The sequence below is a fragment of the Arachis ipaensis genome, chromosome B9, assembly GCF_059453495.1.
Source record: "Arachis ipaensis isolate K30076 ecotype BB chromosome B9, ASM5945349v1, whole genome shotgun sequence".
In the NCBI taxonomy this organism is placed as follows: domain Eukaryota; kingdom Viridiplantae; phylum Streptophyta; class Magnoliopsida; order Fabales; family Fabaceae; genus Arachis; species Arachis ipaensis.
The window spans coordinates 21,301,700-21,328,529 of record NC_142444.1 but is presented as its reverse complement, the minus strand read 5'-3'; the positions used below and the strand labels follow the sequence as shown (position 1 = coordinate 21,328,529).

General features: G+C 32.8%; 1 pseudogene; it reads right to left on the bottom strand.

Moving 5' to 3' along the window:
- Positions 1-316: 316 nt before the first annotated feature.
- On the bottom strand, positions 317-16,088 carry LOC148543978 (uncharacterized; annotated as a pseudogene).
- Between the last annotated feature and the right edge of the window lie 10,742 nt (positions 16,089-26,830).

The window sequence follows — 26,830 nt, the reverse complement described above, 5'->3', positions numbered from 1 at the left end:
ATACAATCACCAAATACACAATATCTCACATCAGTACCCATATGTAATAATTCCAATAATAAACTATAGTTTTCGGAAAGCGCCCCTACCTCAAAACGCAAATTCCATAACCCAAACGCCTCATCAAGTCCTTTCCGCCTCAACCCGAACTGACGGCAACCAAAACCTCAGCTCCCAGTCACGTTCGCAATAACCAACACTAATCGCAACATACAATAATCATGACTCGACCCTATGTTATCAAAATTCATACTCATTAACCAAACACAACAGAATACTAACGCGAGGTTTTCCGAAACAGGAATACTTACTGAAACTAAGAGAGAACGGCTGAACCGAACCGCAGCGCCCTCTGAACCGGTTGGGCGGTGGCCCCGGCAGCCACCTCTAGCGGCTGCGGTGACCCGACTCCGGCAACGGTGACTGAAACCAACATGCCGCAACAATAAAACTCCAGAATCTCACAAGAAACGAAAACCAAATTCAAAACCCTTACCGGCATTGGATCTCGATGGCGGCAGAGGCGTTTTCCGGCGACGGCAGCAGGGTCTCAAGTGGCCAGAAGCTCCGGTGTGGTTCCGGTAGCCACAACCACCTCTGCGGCAGCCATTCACGACAGGCGACTACCACTGCAGCAGCTGGCTGGACGGCGGTAGCTTCTGACGATAGCAAGGGCAGCGGAATAACCTACCACCATCGCGCATCATCCTCTCTGTAGGCTCCCTCGAGCGCGTTCTTCTCCCATTCGTGCCTCCAACGGCACCGACGAAGGCAACTTCTGTGGCGACAGCTAGGAGGTTCGGCGACGGCAAGGAGGTTTGGCGACGGTGACACAAGCAGAGATGGCTTCCCCTGTCGTGCTCTCCCTCTCTCCCTGCTGTGCAAAACTCCGATTTCTCTCTCCCTCTGTGCCTGCCTGGCAGTGATAAGGTGGCGGCGGCAAACCCTAGCAGCGGCAGCGGCACGACGTGGACGCGGTGGTGATGGAGACGTGGCGGCTCCGAGCCGTGGCCACCTACATATGCGAGCCAACCCCTTCTCGGTTCTGTTCTCCCTGGCGACGATGCAATCGGCGCGGTGGTGGTGGCAAACGGGAGCACGATCGGCGGCGAGCTAGACGTGGCGGCGGAACGCGGCTTGCCGGCGAGTTGCTGCTTGCCCGGTGCTCTTTCTTCCTCGGGATCTCCTTTTCCCTCATTCCCCCTTTCGTTCTCTTTGCTTCTTTCTTTCAAGGAAAACACAAAGAAACTGCGTGTGTTGAACTTGTGAAGGAGAAAGGGAACTCAGCGGCTGAAGGGGTTAAGTTAGGGAATGGTTTCATTTTGAAAATTAGGGTTAAGGGCATTATGGTAATTTCACATAAAATTGGGAATAATATAATAATTGAAACCCAAATTAAATCTAACACTAATTATATATAGAAAATACCATTTGTTCATCATTTTCACAAATTATTTTCAATAAAAGGTCCAAATCAAAATAATTAGAAATAATATAATTAAACCCCTTTATTTTTTCAAAGTAGCAGTATTAATATTTAAAATATTAATTATTTAATCCAACTCATATAGAAATTCTTATTATTTCACAACTACCAACTTTATACTCTGAATATAGAAAATAATCCAATAATTGTAAAATTGGATAATAAATCTCAATTTATTTCAAATTTAATAAATCAAAACTTGCTTTAATTTTCTTTAATAGAGAAATTTCTGAAATTAAAACTACAAAAATACTGAATTTGAAATTAGCTAATAATAGCCCTTTTTCAAAGGTTTTGGGTCTTACAAATAAGACTTCTCCTTAAAGCACTTTTTCAAATGGGGGTGAAATGTACTTTTTTTAATGGTATTATTGATAGGAAAGTGTATGTGGCTCAACCTCCTAATTTTAAAAAGAATTTTCAAACCATGTTTTCAAGCTTGCTAAAGTACTCTATGGTTTAAGGCAAGTTCGAAGAGCTTGATATGAAAGACTTAGTTCTTTCCTTTTGAAAATTGATTTTCAAAGAGGCTCCACAGATACTACTCTTTTCATTAAGAATTTTGATGATTTATTCATCCTAGTTCAAATTTATGTTGATGACATAATTTTTGACTCAGTCAATGAATCACTTTATGCTGATTTTGGTAGACTCATGACTAGTGAATTTGACATGAGTATGATGGGTGAACTTAACTTCTTCCTTGGGCTTCAAATAAAAAAACTAATAAAATTTGTATTCATCAAGAGAAGTACACCAAAAAACTAGTTAAGAAGTTTAGAATAAAAAATGTCAAACCCATAGGCACTCCCATGCACCCTAACTCATGGTAGAAAAAGGGTAAAATTGAGAAAGATGTTGATGAAATTAGGTATAAAGGAATGATAGGTTCTTTTATGTATTTAACATCCTCTAGACCTGACATTGTGTAAAGTATTGAAATTTGTTCTAGATTCCAATCACAATCTAAAGAGTCACATCTTTCTGCAGTTAAAAAAATTATTAGATATGTTTATGGCACATCTAACTTTGGTTTATGGTATTCTAGGTCTAATGATTTTTCTGTAGTTGGTTACTATGATGTAAATTTTGCTGGAGATAGAGTGGATAGAAGAAGTACTTCTGGTATTTGCTATTTTCTGGGCAGGTCTCTAAATGTTTGGTCAAGCAAGAAGCAGTCTATAGTGACTCTCTCCACTACTGAAGCCGAATATATTGCTGCTTCATCTTGTTGTTCCCAATTGTTATGATTAAAAACTCAACTAGCTGATTACAAATTGAATGCTGATAATATTCCCTTACTTTGTGATAACATGAGCACCATTAATATTTTCAAAAATTCTGTTTTGCACTCAAGAACAAAACATATTGAAGTGAGATTTCACTCAATAAGGGAATATGTTCAAAAAAATATAAACATTCAATTTGTTAAATTAGAGGAACAACTGGCTGATATATTCACTAAATCCTTAGCTGAAGATAGGTTTTGTAAATTAAGAACAAGGTTAGGCATAATTAGTTTTGAATTCTTGTTTTAACTTTGCTGATGTGTTTTTGAGATTTTTGTCTCTTAGGTCAGGATGAGATTTTTTTGGGCAGGTGAAGAGCTTGCATCAATGGATCATTGAATAAGGTCTTTAGTTTTGAATGGATTTCATGTGGGCCAACCATTTTTTTTAGTTATCAAATGATCCTTTGTATTTCTTTAACCACAACCCTTTGGGCCAAATAAGAGTTGATTTGTGTGTAAGTGAGTCTCATTGATTTGTCATACATTGAAATAGTCATAGGATTCTGAACTTCCTTTTTTCATGAAACCTTTAACTTGTTGCAGTTGCATAACATAAACTCTTCATATATCTTGCATGCCTCTTCATTTTTTCATACTCATCATTTCAATTTTTTTAAAAAACTGCAACACCCTTATGTCATTAAAATGAGAAAGAAAACTCCAACCCGTAGAGGCATGTTCTCTCATCAACTTCCCAAAATCTCTAAAAATCTCGAGCACCGTCTCACTCTTACAATCCAACACATCCTCATACACCATCTCCATCTCTCTTACCTACTCGTACAGACCCGATGGCTCACACGAAGACGACAGCAAGGCGTCCTTCCTCTTCTCAAGCAGCCGAACCCTCAAGTGCTCCTTCACGCCAAACTTCTTCAAAGAGAAAACATCCAGACACTGAAGAAGAGCAACGTGAACCTCCGAGACCCGGCCCAAACCTAAGTTTGTTCCTCAACTCCCTCAAAGAGGTAACTCTCGGATCCCTATTCGTTTAGTTAAAGAACCTTCAAATGTTGACCCATTTACTTTCAAATCTTATTTTGCTACCTCTCATTCTCACTTCAACCCTCACCGTTTCACTTTTGCTATGAACTATGAGTTTTATAGATAAGTTGTTGTTCATCAACCCCTCTACCCTACTTATCTTGTTGATTTTCTTGTTTTGGAAAAGAAAGTTTCACGTTTGTAAAAAAATATAATCTTTTTGGAATGGAATTATCTTTTCAAAATCAAAAAGTCTGTTTACCCTGATCTTGTCCATGAGTTTTATGCAAACATGACCTATCATGATGAAAATGTTCATTCTTATGTCAAAGGGCGTGAGTTAAATCTAAACAATGAAACCATTAGTGATGTCCTAGGGTATTTGGATGTGGGTGTTAATGCTCATACCTCTTGAAAATGGGATGAAGGATTAGGTATTTCATACCAAGATGCCCTAGCTTCTGTTTGTGAAAATATATCTCTAATTCATTGTCTCACTCCTAACCATAAGGCTCTAGGTCCTGTTTGTACTCAATTTCATCGTATAACAAATCACATATAGGGTTTGATTTTGTGACACACTAGTGTTGTATGCTATCATTATGAAAACATAATTTTTTTTTGTTTATTTAATAATGAGGCATATGTATGATTGTATAAGGAATGATAAAAATGTGTCATTTCCTTATGGCATGTTTCTAACCTACATTTTTGAATTCTTTGGTGTTGACCTGACCAATGAGAGATTTGAAAATAGAAACTCTTACCTAAAAGGGTGTGATGCAGTGAAACAACAAAAGAAAAGACCCACAAGATCTGAAAGAGGTGGTCTTTAATAATGATGAGGAAGAGCTTGATGACATTCTTCCTCCTTCCACCACTGGAACATCTCACTCTACTGGACACAAATCACTTTTGTATGGAGTTGTTAAGGATGTTCTGCAGGAGTTTGTGAATCTGTCCAATCACCTTATCTCCACAAACCAACAAGAAAAAAAGTTGCCTGTTCGGAATGAAAATGCATTACGCAAGTCAAAAGATAGAGTGACAGTTCTTCTAAAATATGTGGACAATATTTATGAAGATGAAACCATGGCTACTGATCAAGAAGAGCCATTGAACACTGAGGACGAAGGCTCAAATGCCTAGAGATGTCTAATGATGAAGACTTTTGATGCTATTGCACTTTGTTTCATGAAATAATTTAGTTTTAGATATTATTTTAGTGTTCTCTGGATGACTATATAACTTTGCACTTATTTTAGTTCTATTTATGTGGACTTTAGGGACTAACATCTTTTATGTAGGTCTAAACTGAAAACTATTTCCTCTCTTGATGACAAAAGGGAAAATAGTACAAGTATAAGATATAGGATAGATGATGTGGTCTAGACTTGTGTTTGTCTTACACTTGTGTTGTTTTTAGTTGTTGATGGTATGACTATGTTGTTGTTAATATTTTGTGCTGATAAATCTGTTTTGATATCTTGATGACAAATATGCTGACTCACATTTGCTTGTTCTGCTGAATTATTATTCATAATGTTGGCATACAAAAAAATTCTTTGCAACATTTGCTTATCATGTATAGATTCGTTTTCTGTCTTTATGCAAACAAGAAATTATAGATGAGCATACATTAAGGAGGAGCACATCAAGATAATATGGTATTATCAAAAGAAAGTCTTTAATATGAACTTTGCATTTCATCTTCCTTAATTTTATTATTAAATTATGTTTGTCATCAAATGAGAGATTGTTGAGTTTAGTAAATAATAACAAAGATTGATGATGACAAATATGTTGAAGGTTGGGTTAAAAACCCAACTGGAGTTTGATCCATTGTTTAGTGTTGTAGGCCCATGTTTATTGTGCAACCTAAACATAGAAGACATGCAGCCCAAATACAAAAGCAAAGTGTTTTCAAGGCTGCTGGATGAAACTGAGTCCAAACTATGAGTTTAGCCCATTATCTTCATGAAAGGAATAGCAACCTTAGCTGAGATGCTATGTTACTTCAGGTATTGTACAAAGAATAAAGATGAGTTCACTTTCTCACCAAACATCTAAGGAACCTCTCATTAGGCACCAAATCTAAAGAAAGAAAAGCCAATGTCTAATCAAAATACAATTAGAAAAAAAGGTAATTTGTTTCCATTTACATGCAAGAAAATTGCTTGATGATATCTTCTTCCCTCTACACTACCATTTTGGAAAATATGGAGAAAAATGGAGGCAACTTTTCTCTGATGTAAATTAATGGGTATTATTATTTTTTGAAGGCAAAGTACAAGATTAAGGACTTGAATTTATCAAATTCATTGAGGATCTTGTCTCTGAATAAAAGTCCTTGATTTTTGGGGCTGATGGAAGAAAAAAGGAAAAAGACCTCAGCTAGCTCAACGTACAAAAAGCTAACTTTGTGAAGTGAGTCCTAGGTGTTGAAATAGAACTCATACAAAAGGAAAGAACTCTTTAAAGTGAAGCCAAGTAGAGAGAACTCAAAAAGAGAGAAGAGTAAAACCTTATAAATAGAGTTTGAAGTTTTGAAAGTATTGTACCTACACTAAAAGGAGCACTCCGCCAAGATAAAGAACAATATTTGAAAGTTTAGAAGTTGGGTTTAGCATATAGAATTTCAGCTTGAATCATCATTTCCTTCATGGTTTATATTTGAGTATTCTGTTTGTATGTAATATCTTTCTTTGTTTCTATTCAGTAAAAAAAGCATAAAAGAGAGGCATTAAGAAAAAGCTAATGAGAAAAAAGGCATAGAGAGAATCTTGGAGAGAAAAGCCAAATTTATTTCAGATCTCTTTTGATTGTATTTCTATTTTATTTCTGATATGAGTTGTATCCCTTGCTAAGTTGGATAAGTACTTATTGTGTTGAGAGTTTAGGAAGTTGCCTAGCCAAGTCAAGTTTAGGTTAAAATTTTATTTGTTCCAGATAAGATTCGGTTGAATCCTATGAAATTGGTATATGTAATATTTGATATGATAGTGAAAATTTCATCGCTGTTATGGTGGAGACTGGATGTAGGTTGCATGACACGAGGCAACTAAACCAGGATACATGGCTGTGTCATCTTTTTCCCTGCACTGATTCTATTTTTCACAATTTATGAGATAAAATGAAATTGTCTCCTGCATAATCCATCTCGCAGACAGAACAGAAGCTAAGTTACATTTTTTGGTTTAAGGCAAGTTTAATCAAACTTAAAAGAAAAAGCATAGATTCAACCCCCTTTCTCTAGGCCAACAAGAACCTTCACCTTTATCTTGGGAGTTTATTGAGATCTCCCTTCTAGATAAAGTAGTGATAGTAGAAGATATTTCAAAAGGTGGTTACTTATCCCGATAAGTAGGGTTGAACTATCCTTGTCGTGCCCGACCTCTATAAGGTCAGGTAAGTGGATGAGTCTACCTTTTTTTGGATGGACCTTTATCTTTATTGGGCCTGACTTCATGTTTTTGGGACAGGGTATGAACAGATTATATATTAAAAAAATTCGATTATAATATAAGTGTGAAACAATTTTTATCATACTATTTATAAAGATTAATTATATTTTTTATTGGCAATGTTAGGAAAACAAAACAAGTCAAAATTTATTTTATTTAGCATTTATAGCGATAATTAATGAATATTAAATAAGAGAAATTTAAATTTTTTTGTCTCTCAAATATTATTATTTTTTCATAACGTTTGATTAAATATATAGATACATAGATATGTAGTTATTCCAATAAATAAATAAATAAATAAATATTCTAATTTCTATTTAAGTTTTTTCTTTTATGTAGCATGAGGTATTTCATATTGAAATTTTGCTTTTGATATTTTCGATAAAATCTGATAATTTGGTCAAATCGTTTTAAATGGAATTAAGATTCGAAAGTAAGTTTGATACAAATCGAAAATATTAAAAAAATTGAATGAAATTAAACATTAAAGATATTTAAAAAAATAAACATTATGAATTGTAAACTCCGGTTAAATTAGTAGATAATTAGTCAATAAATTAGTTTTTAATAAGGAGAATTAGAAATGTAAATATTATATCAAATTAGGATAGAACTCATCGAAACGAGAATTTTGACACTAATTTTGAGAAAAATTGGTCCAAGATTGGACCGAATGGGTTGAACCGATTGAATCGGATCCAAACCGGACCATCGGTCCAACCGGACCGACCTATTAAATGAACCCACGCATTGCTTTCTCCCTCATTTCAGCAACGTGAAGCTGAAAGCTTCCCAGTGAGGAGAAGAACGAAAACACTCCCGAACTCTCACGTTACTTACCAAATCCCGTAACTCCTCCGTTTGAGCTCCGATCGCCGCACCGTTTGCGGCCACGCGTTCACCGCGTCGAGCTCTACATTTCTACCGGAACAATTTCATAGGTAACTCGTTATTTCACACTCAGCCTTCATTTCTCCCAATTTTCGAGTTTTGAGAAGGGGTGTTGAATTTCTTTTGATTTTTGATGTTTTAGGATCCAATTAGCTTGAGAAAAACGTTCACTCTTGCTTATGTGAAGCTTGGGTAAGGTGAGGATACGATAATTCTATTTTATTTTCATTGAATTTGAGCTTTGAGTATTAAATTGGATATATATGTGTTATGAATGTGTATTAGGTTGTGAATAAATAATTGGAGCTTGAAATTGTGAATACTGGAACTTGGGGGAAGCGGATTAGTTGAGTTTTGAGGGGCTGTCTTGGTTTTGAATAAATAGCTTTGGTCGTTACGTGGAAATCGGCCAAGGTATGGTTTAGGTTTCTTGCATTTAATATATAATGTTCTGTGAAAACTTAGGCTAGACAACCATAGGATAAGTTGGAATGCAGGTGTATGTTTAATGTTTAGTAATTTATCGATGAATATATTTGGTTGAAGTTTATTGAATAATTAGTTATTAATTTTGGATGGTGAATGTTGTTATGTTAATTTGGAGAGAATTATGGTTGAATGTTATTGTTGATGAACATGGTTGGTTTGGTGCTTGTTGATTAACTAATGATTTGGTGAATTATTGATTTGAGGTATAACTATTGTGGAGGTTGTTGTGATAATGAGGTATTGTGTTAAAAGCCTAGGATTTTTGAACTATGATTCTTAGTTGAATTTTGGGTTGTTGGATTTGAATATTGTATGAGTATAATTGTTTATCTAAGGTAGATTTATTATGGCGATTGTTATGATGATGAGGAAGGGTATGTTGAATTGAAAAGAAAGCAGGTTTGGACCTGAAAAGGGTGGCAAAGTCCGAGTTTTAGAGGAGATGCTACCGAAATTTTATAAAAATTAGAGATTTTGTTTATATGATTATTTAAAAAGATTTAGACTCAAATGTTATATGGTTTGATTTAGAGTTATTAAGAAAATGAGCATGTTTTAAGTTTGATTTATTTAGAAAAGAATGAATTATGTTTTGAATTGGAACTATTGATGGACGGAATGGGAGGTGTGATAATGAAGGATAAGGATTGAATATGATTGACGTATAATGATGAATGAGATGCGATTAAGAATGATGTGGATGTTGATGAATTATAATTGAATTATTTATATGGCTTATGAATTTGAATAATCTGAGATACGAGATTCCCTGGATTAAGTGTCGTGACTTGCCACCACGTGTACCAGGTTGAAAACTCGATACTCTGTTGACCCTACGACGTAAGTGTGACCGGGCACTATATAAATTCCCGGGAATGTTACCCCCATTGAGCAATATTGATTATTTGAGAAAAATCTATGCATAGACTCTTGGGGATGCACGTCGGGGGACAGTCTAAGGACAATTCAGACTTGTCGGGTTGGCTGGATAACCGACAGATGAGCCTCATCAGCCATAGGACAGGCAAACATCATATGCATATTACTTGAATTACTTGCTTGTGCTTTAATTGGGGGTGCCTATCTGTATTTGCCATGCTAAATGTGTATTTGTTACCTGCAGTAGTTGTAACCTTCTTGTGTTTACCTTTATCTGTCTATTTGTCTGTGAAAATGCATGATGGAGTTGGAGGTATGGAGGAATGGCAGTATGAGATTTAGGTTTAAGGTTAAGTTAAGTTAGGTTTACATATTCTTAGAAAACCCACCTTTTATGGCTTCTATTTAATACTTTAAGCTCTATAATCTGAGTGTCGGCGTTCTAGGATTGCCTCTGGCATTCCCAAGACCTTATATATTATGTGTGTGGCACCTTTACCATACTAAGAACCTCCAGTTCTCATTCCATACTATGTTGTTGTTTTTCAGATACAGGTCGAGAGGCATCTCGTTAGGCGTCTGGACTCTTGAAGCGGAGTGGTTACAGGGTTATTTTGTTATGCTATGATGTATATATATATGTACTTGGTTTTCTCTCCGCCTAACTTGTTATTTTGATCCTCTTAGAGGTTTATGGAGAGGTAGAATTGTGTATATGTACTTTTGGGTTTTGGATATGTATGTGTATATATGTAAATATTCTCCGGCCAGTCTTGACTTCGCAGGCTGAGTCAGGAGCTTGTTATTTTGTATCTTTGGCACTCTATTCCTACTTCTGTCATCTTATGTTTAGTAGTTATGGTTTTCTTAGCACGCAAGTCAACTCGTTCCTTGAGCATTCCGCTTTTATTTTTCGATTTTTATTCCCTCTATTCTTCAAGGCTCCTAGCATATTATAATTCTTCTGCTATTATATGTACTCATTTTATTTTAGAGGTCGTAATGCCACGTCACCTCTATTTTATGACTTAAGCGTAAATCTTTGTGTGGTAGGGTGTTACATGAATAAAAAATATATTTTACTCTTCAAATTTTAGGAATAAAAATGACTCATATATACCTTTACTAATTAATTTGATTCTACATCAATTTATGACATGAGTAAAAAATTAAACCATTAACTTAAAAATAATTAAATAAATGTATAAATTATAATATAATATTATTATTAAAAAATAAAAATATTATTTCATGTTATTTCTATTCTAACTCTATTTAATATCAATCCCGCGTTAAATTCAAATTATGCCAGATATGAGTTGTTGCTACTGTATTTATTGTGGTCGCTTGGAAATCATCGAGGCTACTACTTCATTTTTTTGTTGCAGTAAGTTAAACCTATTCCAAAACTATCACTGTTAGCATTCTTGTTATTTGTTGTTGAGAATTTTGGGATTCTGATGTCTCGGGGTCAAATTGCTATAACCACAAATGGTGAATGTTATTGTTGCTATCGCGGATTGATAGGAAAGGGGTTTATCGCATTTTAATTGCTACGAGTTTGATCAGCCGAGGTAAGAGATTATTTTAAAATTAAAATATTTTGGGGTTTGAATACCTGACAAGTTTAGTGAATTAATGCAAATGTGTAATTGCCTGTTATGTAACTGATTATTGGTTGTGGTTGAGTGTATGAATGATTTGTATTGTTGATGGAGTTATTTGTAAATTGTGAATACTGTGTGACTGATTGTGTTATTGATGGAGTTATTTGTGGATTGAGAATTTTTGAAAAAAAAATAAATTTGGTATTTGTGATTGAGAAAAAGGTTATGTTTCTCTTTTGGTGGGTTTTGGTAAGTGAAGGGTTTGAACCATTTTCAAGGCTTTCATGAAAAATGTTTATATTAAAACATGAATTTGAGGTTTGAAAGAATGGCCGATTATGACGTTGGATTGATTTATTATTGAATGACCGATGATGGCTTGGAATAGGTTTAAATGATGTTGTTGACTATAGAAGCCAGTTGAGGTTGAATTGAGGAAACCCATAAAAAGTGGTAAATTCTGGTTTTTAGGGGAGGTTCTGCCAGAATTTTTGTAAGGATGTGAAGAGTTTTAAAGAGTCTTAGTTATAATTTCTAAAATGAGTTTGGCTTGATTAATTTTATCAAAAGAGATATGTCTTGATTACTTTTAAAGATTTTAGATACTTAAAATAATAGATTTAAGGATAAATACTTTTGGGGTTTTTAAATAAGACTTTCAACTTTTAACTGGTTTGGCTTTAGACCTTATTGAAAAAGTTTTAAAGCTCAAAATGAATTGGTTTAAATGAAAAAAAATGAGTTTTATGAAGGAGAACTGGTTCTAAGTGAAGTTATCTTAAGGTTGTGAAAAGCTTTGAAATTTAGAAAGTTTTGGTTAAAGTCAACGGGTTGTGACTTGGTCCTCGGCACATGGAAAAATGTAAAACCTACTTTGGATTTAAATTTAAAATATATGGTTTGTCACTTTTAAAGAACAAATTTAAAATGGGAATTTGGATAAGTTGAGGTATGCGCAAGAGGTTTATAATTGGGGATATGATGATGATTTCTTACATGGCAAGGATGGTGGTGTAATCTCACTTGTTGCAGTGGGTAAACCATTATGCTTGGTTTCTTGCATGGCAAGGACGGTGGTGTAATCTCGCTTGTTGCAGTGCGTAAACTATTATGCGGGGATGGTAGTTTTATCCCGTCCGCGGCGAGAACGGAGGTTTTTATCTTTCTCACGTGTTAATGGCAAGGACGGCGGTGTTATCCCACTTGCATATTGAATTATGATTAGCAAGGATGGTGGTGTAATGAGCGGATAATTTATACGCTTTTTGGCATTGTTTTTAGTATGTTTTTAGTAGGATCTAGCTACTTTTAGGGATGTTTTTATTAGTTTTTATGTTAAATTCACATTTCTAGACTTTACTATGAGTTTGTGTGTTTTTCTATGATTTCAGGTATTTTCTGGCTGAAATTGAGGGACTTGAGCAAAAATCAGATTCAGAGGTTGAAGAAGGACTACTGATGCTGTTGGATTCTGACCTCCCTGCACTCAAAGTGGATTTTCTGGAGCTACAGAACTCAAAATGGCGCTCTTTCAATTGTGTTGGAAAGTAGACATCCAGGGCTTTCCAGCAATATATAATATTCCATACTTTGGCCGACTTTAGATAACGCAAAAGGGCGTTGAACGCCAGTTCTATGCTGCAGTCTGGAGTTAAACGCCAGAAACACGTCATGAACCAGAGTTGAACGCCAGAAACACGTTACAACCTGACGTTCAACTCCAGAAAGAGCCTCTACATATGTAACATTCAAGCTCAGCCCAAGCACACACCAAGTGGGCCCCGGAAGTGGATTTATGCATCAATTACTTACTTCTGTAAACCCTAATAACTAGTTTAGTATAAATAGGACTTTTTACTATTGTATTAGACATCTTCGGATCATCTTGGGACGTCTGGTTCTTAGATCATGGGGGCTGGCCATTCGGCCATGCCTGAACCTTTCACTTATGTATTTTCAAACGGTAGAGTTTCTGCACTCCATAGATTAAGGTGTGGAGCTCTGCTGTTCCTCATGAATTAATGCAAAGTACTCCTGTTTTTCTATTCAATTCAACTTATTCCACTTCTAAGATATTCATTCGCACTTCAACATGAATGTGATGAACGTGACAATCATCATCATTCCCCCACGAACGCGTGCCTGACAACCACTTCCGTTCCACCTTAGATTGGATGATTATCTCTTGGATCTCTTAATCAGAATCTTCGTGGTATAAGCTAGATTGATGGCGGCATTCATGAGAATCCGGAAAGTCTAAACCTTGTCTGTAGTATTCCGAGTAGGATTCTGGGATTGAATGACTGTGACGAACTTCAAACTCGCGAGTGCTGGGCGTAGTGATAGACGCAAAAGGAGGGTGAATCCTATTCCAGTATGATCGAGAACCTCAGATGATTAGCCATGCCGTGACAGAGCATTTGGACCATTTTCACAAGAGGATGGGATGTAGCCATTGACAACGGTGATGCCCTTACATAAAGCCAGCCATGGAAAGGAGTAGGACTGATTGGATGAAGACAGCGGAAAAGCAGAGATTCAGAGGAACGAAAGCATCTCTATACGCTTATCTAAAATTCTCACCAATGATATGCATAAGTATTTCTATCTTTATTTTCTGTTTATTTATTACTTTTATTCGAAAACTCCATAACCATTTGATATCCGCCTGACTGAGATTTACAAGGTGACCATAACTTGCTTCATACCAACAATCTCCGTGGGATCGACCCTTACTCACGTAAGGTTTATTACTTGGACGACCCAGTGCACTTGCTGGTTAGTTGTGCGAAGTTGTGAAGTTATATGTGGACCATGGTATTGTGCACCAGTTATTGGCGCCATTGCCAGGGAGAGAACGAACAACAAATTTTACAACCTCAGAGTAACAATTTCACATACCATGGTGTTATCTCGCTTGCGTATTAAATTGTGCTTGACAAGGACGGTGGTTAAATCCCGCTTGCGTGTTAAAAACTGATTCGTGATTGGCAAGGACGATGGTTAAATCCTGCTTGCGCGTTGATTCTGGTTGTAAATCGAGCAAGGATGGTGGTGAAATTCTACTTGTTCGTGGTTCTCTTTCTGTTTGTATAGAATGTGGCGGGCACTATATCCTATGAATGTGTCGGGCACTATATCCCAAGAGTGTGGTGGGCACTATATCCCAAGAGTATGGTGGACACTATATTCCAAGAGTGTGAAGTGAAATAGAGAGACAATATCTGGGTCAGCTATCGGATGTGTTGGATTCTGGCAGTTTAATTAACATGTGAGTTCATGGCCAATAGAACATACATGTATCATATGTATTTGTTTGATATGTTTGAATGTGCATTGATTGTCTTGTTTTGCCTACATGCTAATCCAATTTAGCAGCTACTTGTATTATTTGCTATAACTGTTCTTGAATTGTGATTGATTTGTTTGAATTGTTTGTGTTTAAATCAACTGAGAGACTTTGGTCTGAAGATGGTGCTGATGATGTGATTGAATTATCTGAGCATAAACCAACTGAGAGTTCTGTGTGACTGAAGGCTGAATGTGTATAGATGATGGTAGATTTAACGAATTGTGGGAATTTATCCTTTTCGATTTACTTTACGAACTTATAAATTAAAGGAGTTTTTTTACGACATTTTTGAAGTAAGATTTCTAATAAAACTTTTCCAAAGTGTATTTTAAAAAGAAATTATTTTTATAATGGAATCTTTTTATTTGCAAGTATTTTTTTTTATGGTATTCTCTTTCCTACTAAGAACCTACGAGGACGACGTTCTCACCCCCTTACAGATTTTCTTTTTTAGTGATAGGTTCAGAAAGTTTTGGCGCAAAGTCGTGACCGAACTACAGAGCTATATGTATTTGTATTTTTTATTTTTGGTTTAGTTAAGATTTTTTTCCTCGTCACTTGCCATTTTGGTTTACAGATGGCTAGGACTTGTATTTGAAAATTTTTGAATAAGTCTATGTATATAATGCTATGTGAATATACTTATGTGATTAAGTGCTTTAAAGTAAAGGCTTTTCGCTTTTATAATTAAAAATCCAGTTGTATTTCGCAGAGGCTCAATATTAAATAAATATAGTACTAAATAAAAAAAATTAGAGGTAGGTAACGCCTGAACTTTTAGTGCGATCATGAGTTGCTAAAAGTTAGGATGTTACAAGTACTATGAAAAAACAACTGAAACTATTATCAAAGCAGAAAATGATAGAATGACTATAAACTACAAGATTTCTAAAGCAAAGATTTGTAAAGGCAGAGTATACTTTTCAACTACCTTTATTCTGGCAAAAAGAATATCCCAACAAGTTATATTAGGTAACTCCTTCACTCTTTTATAATATCCTTTTATGGTAGATGTAGATGGAATAACCACTTATTGTGTAAGACCCCAGATTTTTAGAAATTAAATAATAAATTAATTATGATTTATTTTATTTATTCAAGATATTAATTTCAGAAAATTTTATATTAGTTGGATATTTTCTTATTATTGATTTGAAAACTTGAGTAATTGAAAAATAATGAGGGTTTTAGATATATGGTTTAATTTGAATAATTAGATTTTGAACTCTATTTTATGATTTTAAAAAAAATTAATTTGATTAACTCTAATTATTGAATTAGTGTTTATTTGAAAATAAATTAAGTTGATAATTAAATAAGTATTTTTATAAATATTAGTTTTCAATTACTCTATTACCCTAATTTTATTAAAATTACTAAACTACCCAAAATACCCAATTTCATACACAAAACCCTAATCCCCAAATTAACACCCTAATCTCTTCTAACCTAACCGCCAATGTTCCCTTCCTTATCAAACCCAGCAGCAATAGAAAAGAAAACAAGGAAAGAAAGAAATGGTGAGGGCTTGAGGGAGAGAGACTGAGAGCCGAATAGCTGTCGCACCGTCCTGTGCCTTGTCCATTTCGCCGCCGCCGCCGCCGTCACACTGCCGTCGTGGGAGGAAGCCACGCCGCGTCATCGTCAAATCTTGAGGGATGGCATTCGCGGAAGGAACCAGAGGAGGGAGACGAGCGCGAGCCAAGAGCGAGAGGAAGAAGGCGTCGCCGTGCCCCCCGTCCTCATCGTCATTCGTGCTCCGTCGCCACGCTCCATTCCACTACATGTCGCCGCCGCCGCTTCCAGCCGTCGCCGTTCAAGCCCAGTCGCCATTACCTTGTTTCATTGTCGCCAAAGGAGAGGGAGCCACGAAGAGCGTTGCTGTCATGGATGAGTAGAACGCAAATAGGGAGGAGGAAAACCCGCCAGATGAGTGGAAGGCTGCACCGCCGCGCCTGGCTGCCGGAGAATGGCGTCGTGGTCACCGGGAAGCAAGCCTGAGGTGCTGCTGTCCCTGTCCTTCCTTTCTAGTAGTCCAGTAAACCTCTTTTGCTCAGAAAGTCTCTCTTTGTCGCTGTTCTGTTGTAAATTATTGAGTTTTGCGCAACGATTTTATGTCAGGATTGAGTTATTGATGTTAGCTGGTGCTCTTGTGGCTGTTATCACTGCGAAACATAGTTGGAGTTGATGTCGTTGTTTCAGAGCCAAGGGTAAAAGTTTTTCTCTAACGCGTTGGTTCGACTTTTCGAGGTAGGGGATATTTTATTAAATTAAATATTTTAAACTTTGAATGCCTAAGAAGTTTACTGAATTATTGCAAATATATGAATGTTTGATTTGTGATGGATTTTGGATGCGGAGTAAATGTGCTTGTTTGGGCGCCATTATTTTGATAAAAAAATATATTTTTTCAATGGAAAAAGATCTTTTTTATTTTTTAACGTGTTTGGCAAATTTTGAGTAGTAAAAGTAAAAGCACTAGAAAAATCAGAAAAACATCTTTTTTGAGAAGCTATAATTTACATCTTTTTTTTAAAAGATCTTTTTTCCTTAAAAAAAAAGATATTTTTCATGTAATAAATAAACAAAAAAGTACTTTTATATTGTTATATCCAAACATAATTGATAAATAAAAAGATATTTTTGCATGAGATATCCAAATATAAAATTACTTTTACTTTTCCATAAGATCTTTTAAAAAAAGATAGCTCAAAAAAAGTTATTTTTTTTAGAAGCTCACCCAAACAAGCCCTAAGTAACTCTAAAATAATTAGAATTACGTGAGGCTGAATTTGAATAGTAGTTATGAATTCTTGAAGTTGGATGGGTTTACTTTAAAAGAATGATTGACTGAAATTCTGATTTTAGTTGGTGATAGAATGATTGCTAAACCGAATTATGATGAGTTGTCTACTGAGAATCTATTGTTATGATAACTGCTGATAAAAGGGCTGGTGATTTGTTGAGAAAGAGGGAACCCAAAAGGGTGGCATATCCCGAGTTTTAGGGGAGGTGCTGCTGAAATTTTTATGAAATTGAGGTTTTGTTTGAAATGCTATTTAAAAGATTTGGTTTTGGAAAAATTAAACTATTTGAGATTTATTTAGTTAAGAAAAGATTTATTCTATTTTGAATTTGATTTATTAAGGAAAAGTATAATGTTTTAAATTCTATCTTTTGAGAAGGGATTTTGCTTTAAGTTATGTTTTGAGTCTGGTTGATAAGAAAGAAAAGAAGAAGAACGAAAAGTAAAGGAAAGAGAGATAATTAAAGGGGTCTCTACCACAGTAGAGTAGAGAACAAAGATTGAAAAGAAATTGAATGTTGTTTGGGCCTTAGTGCCAAGTGTCTAGTGGGGACGGCGATACGTAACGCTCACTTGACACTATAAGGATGGCTCAATGAGGACGGCGATACATAACGCTCACTAGAGACCGAAAGGTAGTTTCCCCCATGAGGACGACGATACGTAACGCTCATGGAAGGGACGATGCCTGAGATAAGGACGGCGGTACGAACGCTTATCTCAGGACTAGTGTCGGGAATCGGGTGACAAACCAACACATGAGCTCATGGCCTGTTTAGGACAGACATGCATCATGATGTTTGCGCATATGCATTTGGTTGTGTTTGATTGTATTACTTCTTTATGATTGTGCTGTTTGTCTTATTGTGACTTGTTTGGGTGTTGAATTGAAACCTTTACTCGTGCTATTTATTTGTGAATGTATTGAGGTGATTAATAATTGTTGTTGTGACTAAGAATTAGTTAGGTGGCTAAGAGATAGTTGGTATGAAAAGTTTTGTGACTGAAATATGTTTTGAGTTTAGAAATTTAAAGGAAAGTAATTAATTATATAAAGTAATAGTAAAAAGTATTTTCAAAAGGTTTGATAAAAAATATAGTTTTATTGAGTAAAGTTAATTATTTGCAATTTATTTCATTACTCTTATGGCATTTCCATTCCCTACTGAGAACGCGTGGTTTGTTCTCACCCCAAAATCTTCCACCCTTTCAGTGACACAGGTTCGAAGACTCAGTTTGATGCTGCGGACGATTATTAGTCTTATTTGAGTTAAGTTTATGTGTTGAGTCACTTTCTTAGAATTCCCTCGCCTTTGTTAGTTAAGATTTTATTTTATACAGAGGGATAGGAGTTGTATCTGAGTTTCATTTGAATTCTTTTGTAGGATATTTATTATTTTTACTAACTATGTGACTAGTATTGCATGGAGATCTTTGGTATATGATTTTAATTCATAGAAACAAAACTTTTCGGCTTTTTCTTAGAAATTGAAACGCAAAATCGAACTAAAGGCTCAGTATTAAATAGTAAATACGGAAAATAGGTCGGTAACGTCTCACTTTTGGTACGATCATGACGTGCTGAAAGTTAGGGTGTTACATATTACATACCAAACCAGCTGATCGTATTTGAATTCATATAGAAACTCAAGAAAAGAGAACTAAATTTACTACAAAAAGTAGCTATCCCCCAACTTAATATAATAGAAAGAAAAAAGAAACAAATTAATTTCCTAAATCAAGAGATTATATATAAAATGGTACAACATCAACTAGAAACTCAAAAAATCCAAATCATAATAAATGGGTTAGAAGATAGGATTAAAAAAAAGACTTGTGTAGCCTAAATCCAAAAACTTTTCAATATAGGAAATTACATGAAGTATCCCTACCATATGAAGATAATTTTAATAAAAAAGATATCCGTACTAAGACGAAACCTATCCAAATGAATAAAGAATTCATAGAATACTATAAGAAAGAAATTCAAGAATTCTTAGATAAAGGATTAATCAGGCCATCATGTAAGACCCAGAATTTTCGAAAAAATCTTATTATGAGCTAATTTCAATTTATTTATTCATTAAAAACTTTATTTTCAGAAATTATTTTATTAAAAGTAATTAAATCAAGTTTTGATAATTAAACTAGAAATTTTACTTAATTTTATAAATATTGAATAATTTTCTCTATTTAAATTATAAAACTTAGCAATTGTAAAAGAATAAGAATCTTATATGTTTTAGTTAAATAATTAAGATTTTGGAATTTAATACTTTAATTTTTATAAACAAAGAAAATTGATTATATTATTTCTAATTTTAAATTAGAATACATGATTAAAAGTCAATTAGAAAATTAATAATTAATAATATTTTTTAAAGTAATTTTAAGAAATTAAATTAGATTTTAAATTTATACAACATACCATATTTTGATTAAAATTACCCATGCCACTAAGCCGTCCACGAGGGAGAGGACTTGTATTTTGAGGAAGGAATGAATAACGATATATATGTATTATATTATGTGATTATACTTATGTGTTTACATAGTTAAAAGAAAAAGGACTTTTCGTTTTCTTAATTAAAAGTTCGGTTTATATTCGCGAAAGTTCAATATTAAATAAATATAGTATGAAATTAAAGGAGTAGAGGTAGGTAACGCCAGGACTTTAGTGCGATCATGAGATACTAAAAGTTAGGGTGTTACACATCAAAGTCTCCTTGAAATTGTACAAGATTTTATGTAACAAAGGCCTTAGAAATCAAAATAGGAGCTTCCATGTTAGTAATTAATTACAAGCCTCTAAATAAAGCCTTAAAATATATAAGATATCCCTTACCCAACAAAGATGATTTAATTAAAAGATTAAGTAATACTATTATCTTTTCTAAATTTGACTTAAAATCTGGATATTATCAAATATCAGTAAAAGAGAAAGATAGATATAAAACATCTTTTATCATACCTTTTGAACATTACGAATGGAATGTAATGTCCCAAGGATTAAAAAATGCACCAAGAGAATTTCAAGAAATTATGAATAATATTTTTTACTCACATGTAGATTTTACCATAGTTTACTTAGACGACATACTTGTATACTCTGAAGGAATTAACCAACATATTCAACATCTAGAAAAATTTATCAATGTTATAAAAGAAAACGGTCTTGTCTTATCTGAAAAGAAAATAAAAATATTTATAGCAAGAGTAAGATTTTTAGGATATGAAATTTTTCAAGGAACAATTACTCCAATTAAAAGATTTGTTGATTTTGCAAGAAAGTTTTCGAATAAAATTATTAACCAATCAACGACTTCATTACAAGTTAAACAATTAGCCATTAAACCTTTGACAATGTCACAGATTGTTAAGAGCGAAAAATCATCTACATCAACTAAAAATTTATATGAAGTTTCTACAGTTAACAGATATACATTATTACAACCATCTAATCTATTCAAACTAAACCATTATCGAAGAAACATCCTTACCATGAAAATTTTGTACCTATGAAAATAATAGCCTTAGAAAAAAAATGGTTCAAAATGGATAGAAGAACCCTTTGTAAAATAGTTTTTCCAAATACTTTTCATTATCCACCAGTAAATATTCAAAAAAGCTGAACCTTCTATGAATTTATTTTAGTTGACACAAGATCTATTGAATTAACCTACAATAAAGATCCAACCACAAAAAATATAATATACTCCAAAATTAAGATCATCAAAGTAATAACCCTATTAGAATGGAAAAGAACTCCCTTTCACTGTAAAAATTTTACTAGAAAATTCGAACCTCAAAATTACTCATATTATGATTATATAGACGCCTGGTGGTACACCTTGTATCTTTCTCTAAATTCGCATTCCTGGTTCATATGGTTCTGCAAGAAAATTTTTCTATAGTTTTTCAAATGGTTTCAGGTATGGTTCCAAGTGTTCGGACCGACAGAAACTATTTTTCCAAAGGAAGCTAGCATGGCTTATGAATATTTTAAAAATAAAACTTTATTTTTAAATGGATATAAGCTTGTTTCCTTCATTCTCACTACGGAAATATGTTGGATAATGACATGGGAATATGACTCTACAAGATATGAAGACACTCCAAGTGTACAATATTTAATCCGAAACATAAAAATAAAATGGTGAAATAAATTCGACCTTAACCTAATCAGTAAAAGGGGTCATTGATAACTGGATGACTATATCACAAAAAAGATCAGAACCCCTGAACCACTGTTCAAGGTTTAAAAAGATATCACATGAAAAAGAGACTCATTTCTTAACCCATAAAAAATAGATGATGGTTGCTCTTGTAGCGGCCACCTCAAAAGAAGAAATTCATAACTCTCTAAAAGCAATAAAATCAGTCCAAGCAAATGAAGACGAAAAAGTTTAGTCCAGCTCAGGATTGTACATACTCGACACTCAAGATCTATTTGGAGAATAAAAAAAAGAGAGTCTCAGAATCAGAAAATCAGATACCTATCCGACAACAGAAGAAGGGGTGTCAAAATAGCTCAGAAATCAACAAAGACATTACATGCAGAAAACAACAAAAGCTACCAGTGGGATACCAACAGAATACCAGCAAATTATAAAACCAACAACCAAATTTCTATAAACTATGACAGAACACATTAAATCTAATATGGATTCCCTGAATCACCCACAGAAAGAGCAAGAAGATTTGTAAAAGTAGGAATAAAATTGTAAAAGAATAAAGGGCATAGTCCAATATAAAAGTGGGAGGGGGAGGAAGTTGTAAGGCATCCGCATTTACACACAATTCCTCATACTCTGAAATACATTTAAACTTTCGTTGCAATTTTTGTATTTTGAATAATCATCCTTGTATTTTATTCAACCTTCTGAATTACAATACAAGTTCATATTATTCGATCTTATTGTGAGTTACAAAGGCAAACTACAATTTTAGGGTTAGAAGAGAATCGTTAAAAGACGAAGATCTTTTGTTCAAACGCCTAAAAAACTCCAACATGAATAACTAATGAAGAATATCCCTGAAGAATGGATTTTAGAGGATGTAGTAGAAGAAAAAAAATAGAAAATACAGAAATTAGAGAAATAATTAGAGAAGGTCCAAACATTAGATTACGAATGAGTAGGTCACAATCAGTCAGAATACCGGATTATTGGAATAAAAAAGATATTACTCCTTGATACTATAGATAATTCTGTTATAAACAAAGAAGTTATAGGGATAAACAACATTAGACCAAATATAGCATCTCCTCTATACGGGACAAAAACTAATTATTCACTTAATGTCTCCCAAATCTTGGGAGTTAGAATAAAAGAAGAACCTTTTGAAATTGATAAAAATCGGATTAGTAAAGATTTTAATGTAAAATATAATATAGAATTAAGAAAATGGTATTTTACTAGATATTCTGAAAAGAAATCATAGACATAAGAAATGAATTTTATAATTACTTAATAGAAAAAATCAATTTATACTTCTTTGACTAGTTCAAAAACTACTTTCAAGATTTTAAAAAAGAGTTTTGTCTTTTAAGTAAGACAACCACTATTTGAAAAACTAACACAAGACAAATAGTAGAGTCTTAATATATACGGAAAAAAACTATAAAACTATAAGTATCCTAAAATTTAGTACTAGAAGCCACCTCTATAAAGACAGTAGAATAGAAGGAAATACAGACAAAAGAAATATTAAAAAAGTATATCAGCAGCTTAACTACACTAATACAGTCCTAGATATTATGAAAAATCAGTTAGAAAGAATTGAACATAAACATGAACAAATTAAACCCATAGAAAAGCTTATATATAAATGTTAAAATCCTGATGTAATTAAACTAGAACAAATGTAGAAGCTAAAAGAAAAACTTAAATCTATAAATTAAGAAAAAAAACTATTAATACAATAGAAATTAACAAGATGACACATAAGAATCAATATTATTCGAAACTAAAAAATTATTATCCAACTATTATTAAAATCTTATTGTTAATACCATTTTCTTCTAATTTAGTTCTCTTTTCTTGGGTTTATGTATGGATTCAAATAGGATCGGTTGGTTTGGTATGCAATAAGTGGTTACTCCATCTACATCTACCATAAAAAGATATAGTAAAAGAGTGAAAGAGTTACCTAATATAACTTGTTAGGATATTCTTTTTGTCAATAAAAAGGTAGTTGAAAAGTAACAACCAAATTTCTAAAAACTATGACAGCACATATTAAATCCAAGATGGTGTCCCTGAATCATCCACATAAAGAACAAGTAAATTTGTAAAATTAGTGATAAAATTGTAAAAGAATAAAAGGATAGTCCAATATAAAAAGGGGGGAGGAAGTCGTAAGGCATCCACATTTACACACAATCTCTTATACTTTGAAATACATTTAAACTTTTGTTATAAGTTTTGTATTTTGAATAATCATCCTTGTATTTTGTTCAAACTTCTGAATTACAATACAAGTTCATATTATTCGATCATATTTTGAGTATTAACATTTAATTCAAAATTAGTTTATTAGATGTTATTTTGTTATTGATATTACTCTTGTTTAATTTATATCTTGTTGAATTAAATATTTACATTATTAATAAGATTTTAACAATATTTGTAAGGTATCTGCATTTACATACTACTTCTCATACTCTGAAATACATTTAAACTTTCGTTGCAAGCTTTGTATTTTGAATAATCATTCTTATATTTCGTTCAAACTTCTGAATTACAATACAAGTTCATATTATTCGATTATATTGTGAGTATTAATATTTAATTCAATATTAGTTTATTAGATATTATTTTGTTATTGATATTACTCTTGTGTAATTTATATCTTGTTGAATTGAATATTTACATTATTAATAAAATTTTAACAATATATATATATATAATATAATATAAGATATTTTTAGATGAATTATAATGATATTTTAATATTTTATTAATATTAAAATATAAAATAATTTTTAAAATTATTTTTAATGTCTTTATTTAATTATATAAAATGTTTAAAATATTTTTTATTTTAATAATTAATAATATATTATTTTTAAACATATTTTAAAAATATATGTTAAGAATAAGGCTGAACATACTGACACATGATGATATCTAAGTGTATTCAAGTATGTCCAGAAAATAAATTTTAATTTTTTATTAAGATACGGTTGGATACAAAAGACACATAAATTGGACATGTGTTAATGAATATCGTGTCCGAAAAATATTCGACACACAGACACATTGCAAAGTGTTCGTGCTTCATCGTTAGTGACATAGTGAGACACAACTATCTAAAGGTCGAGCCACACTTGGAGTATTTTTGTGAATTATTTTACAAGGCAATCTTCTACTGTGATCGCTCATTGGTGTGCCATGGAGGTACACAAATCAGGAAATGGATCCTTTCAATTTTTTTAACAATTTAGAGAGTAAAGTGTGATCTCTCACCATTAATTCTTATAAGTGAGATCAAAAGAAAATATGAGAGAGAGTGTATTAAAAGATTATAGATCACACTTTACTCCCTTAATTTTTTTTCAACCATTGAGAGGATCCATTCCCCACAAATCATACATCTGAGCCGCATTAATTTGTATTAAAGTAATTTGGTTTTTAGTAAATTTGACGGCCGTGGACTAATTTGCTTGTTTGTCCACTACTAATTTTTTGGTTGGATCAACCCACCTGATTAATCTTGACAAAAGTGAAAGAATTTTTCTTATGATATAAACTATTTTGTCTATTATTCTTTTACGCACACGCTTCTTTCTTTGTGGAATGTGGATATCCTACTAAGGATGAGAAATAGTTTTAGATACCATTAATCTATGATATATAGACACTGACACAAATATAAAATACGATATAATATGAAACATGTCGACACATAAATTTTAAAATTTTGTAAGATAAAAGAATAAGTATATATATAAAATATAAAGTATTTTTAGTGTTTGTTTGGGCACCATCATTTTAATAAAAAAAAAGATATTTTTCAATAAAAAAAAAGATTTATTTTTTATTTTTTAGCATATTTAGCAAATTTCTAGTAGTAAAAGTAAAAGTACTAGAAAAATAAAAAAAAAACATTTTTCTCATGTAACAAACAAACAAAAAAGCATTTTTATATTGTTATACTCAAACATAATTGATAGATAAAAAGATCTTTTTGCATGAGATACCCAAACAAAAAATTATTTTTACTTTTTCATAAGATCTTTTAAAAAAAGATAACTCGAAAAAAGATTTTTTTTTAAAAACTCACCCAAACAAGCCTTTAGATAAATTATAATGATATTTTGATATTTTATTGATATTAAAATATTAATTAATTTTTTAATTTTTTAATTTCTTATTTTAATTATGTAAAGTATTTAAAATATTTTTAATTTTAATAAATAATAATATATATTACTTCTAAATTTATTTCTCAAGAATATATGTTAAAAATAAAGTTAGGCACGCTGACACGTGATTTATTTATTGTGTCTAAACGTGTCTAAATTTTTTTTATTAAGACATAGTTGGACACAACAAATACGCGTATCAGACAAATATCGATGAATATCATGTCTGAAATGTATCCAACATATGGACACGGCAACTTAACAAAATATTCGTACTTTATAGCTATTAATTTATTTTTATGATATAATAGTTTCAAATTACTTTTGTGATAAAAATATTTGAATTTTTTTTTGTCGTGACGGTTATGTTTCTATTACAACCTTGTATTATTCCAATTTTAGTTGAAGACAAGCATACTAATAAGTAATAATTGAGAATCATTGTATAATAATTTAGTTAAATACTTTAAATTATGTAATGTTTTTTAACTAGTAATTTTTTCGTTAATATCATAGTTTTGAAAACCGAATTGGACCGGTTGGTTCAGCTGGATTAATTGGAAATCGATCACCAAGCCAGTTCAGTTAACATCATAAACTATCTAGTAAGGGTGTATATGGGTAGGGTGAAATTGGATTTGTCCTCATACAGAGCTGATGCTAAATATATACTGGACTTATTTTTTAGACTCTAATCCGATGAAATCTATACACATTCGGGGTACAATTATACGGGATAAAAATCGGGCCTTTAATCATAATTTCATGCATCTTTGTATCTCTTTCCTAGTTTCATAATTATTTTTATTAAATTAAATAGATTAGTTCATAATTAATATTACACCATATTTGTTAGAAAACACAAGTTCAAGACAAATGTATTATCTTTTTTAATGCTAGTATGGAAGAAGTTCCAAATCTCCAACAATTATTTTATATGATAAAATTCACTTAGAAAAATATAATAAATACTCACCAAATTCTAAAATTAAAGCATAATCATGAATCAATACTAATAACACAAAATATTATATATTAGTCTAAAGTCTTATACTTCTTAAATACAAAATAATAATTTTGAAATATGTATCCTCGTTGGGTCAGACCTGGTGACCCGAGCTATGGCCCAAACCTGATTGAAGTATTCTTTTGAGTGTTGTTTTTTGTTCCCGGGTCAAATCCGGACCACTTTGGGTCCGGGCCAACATAT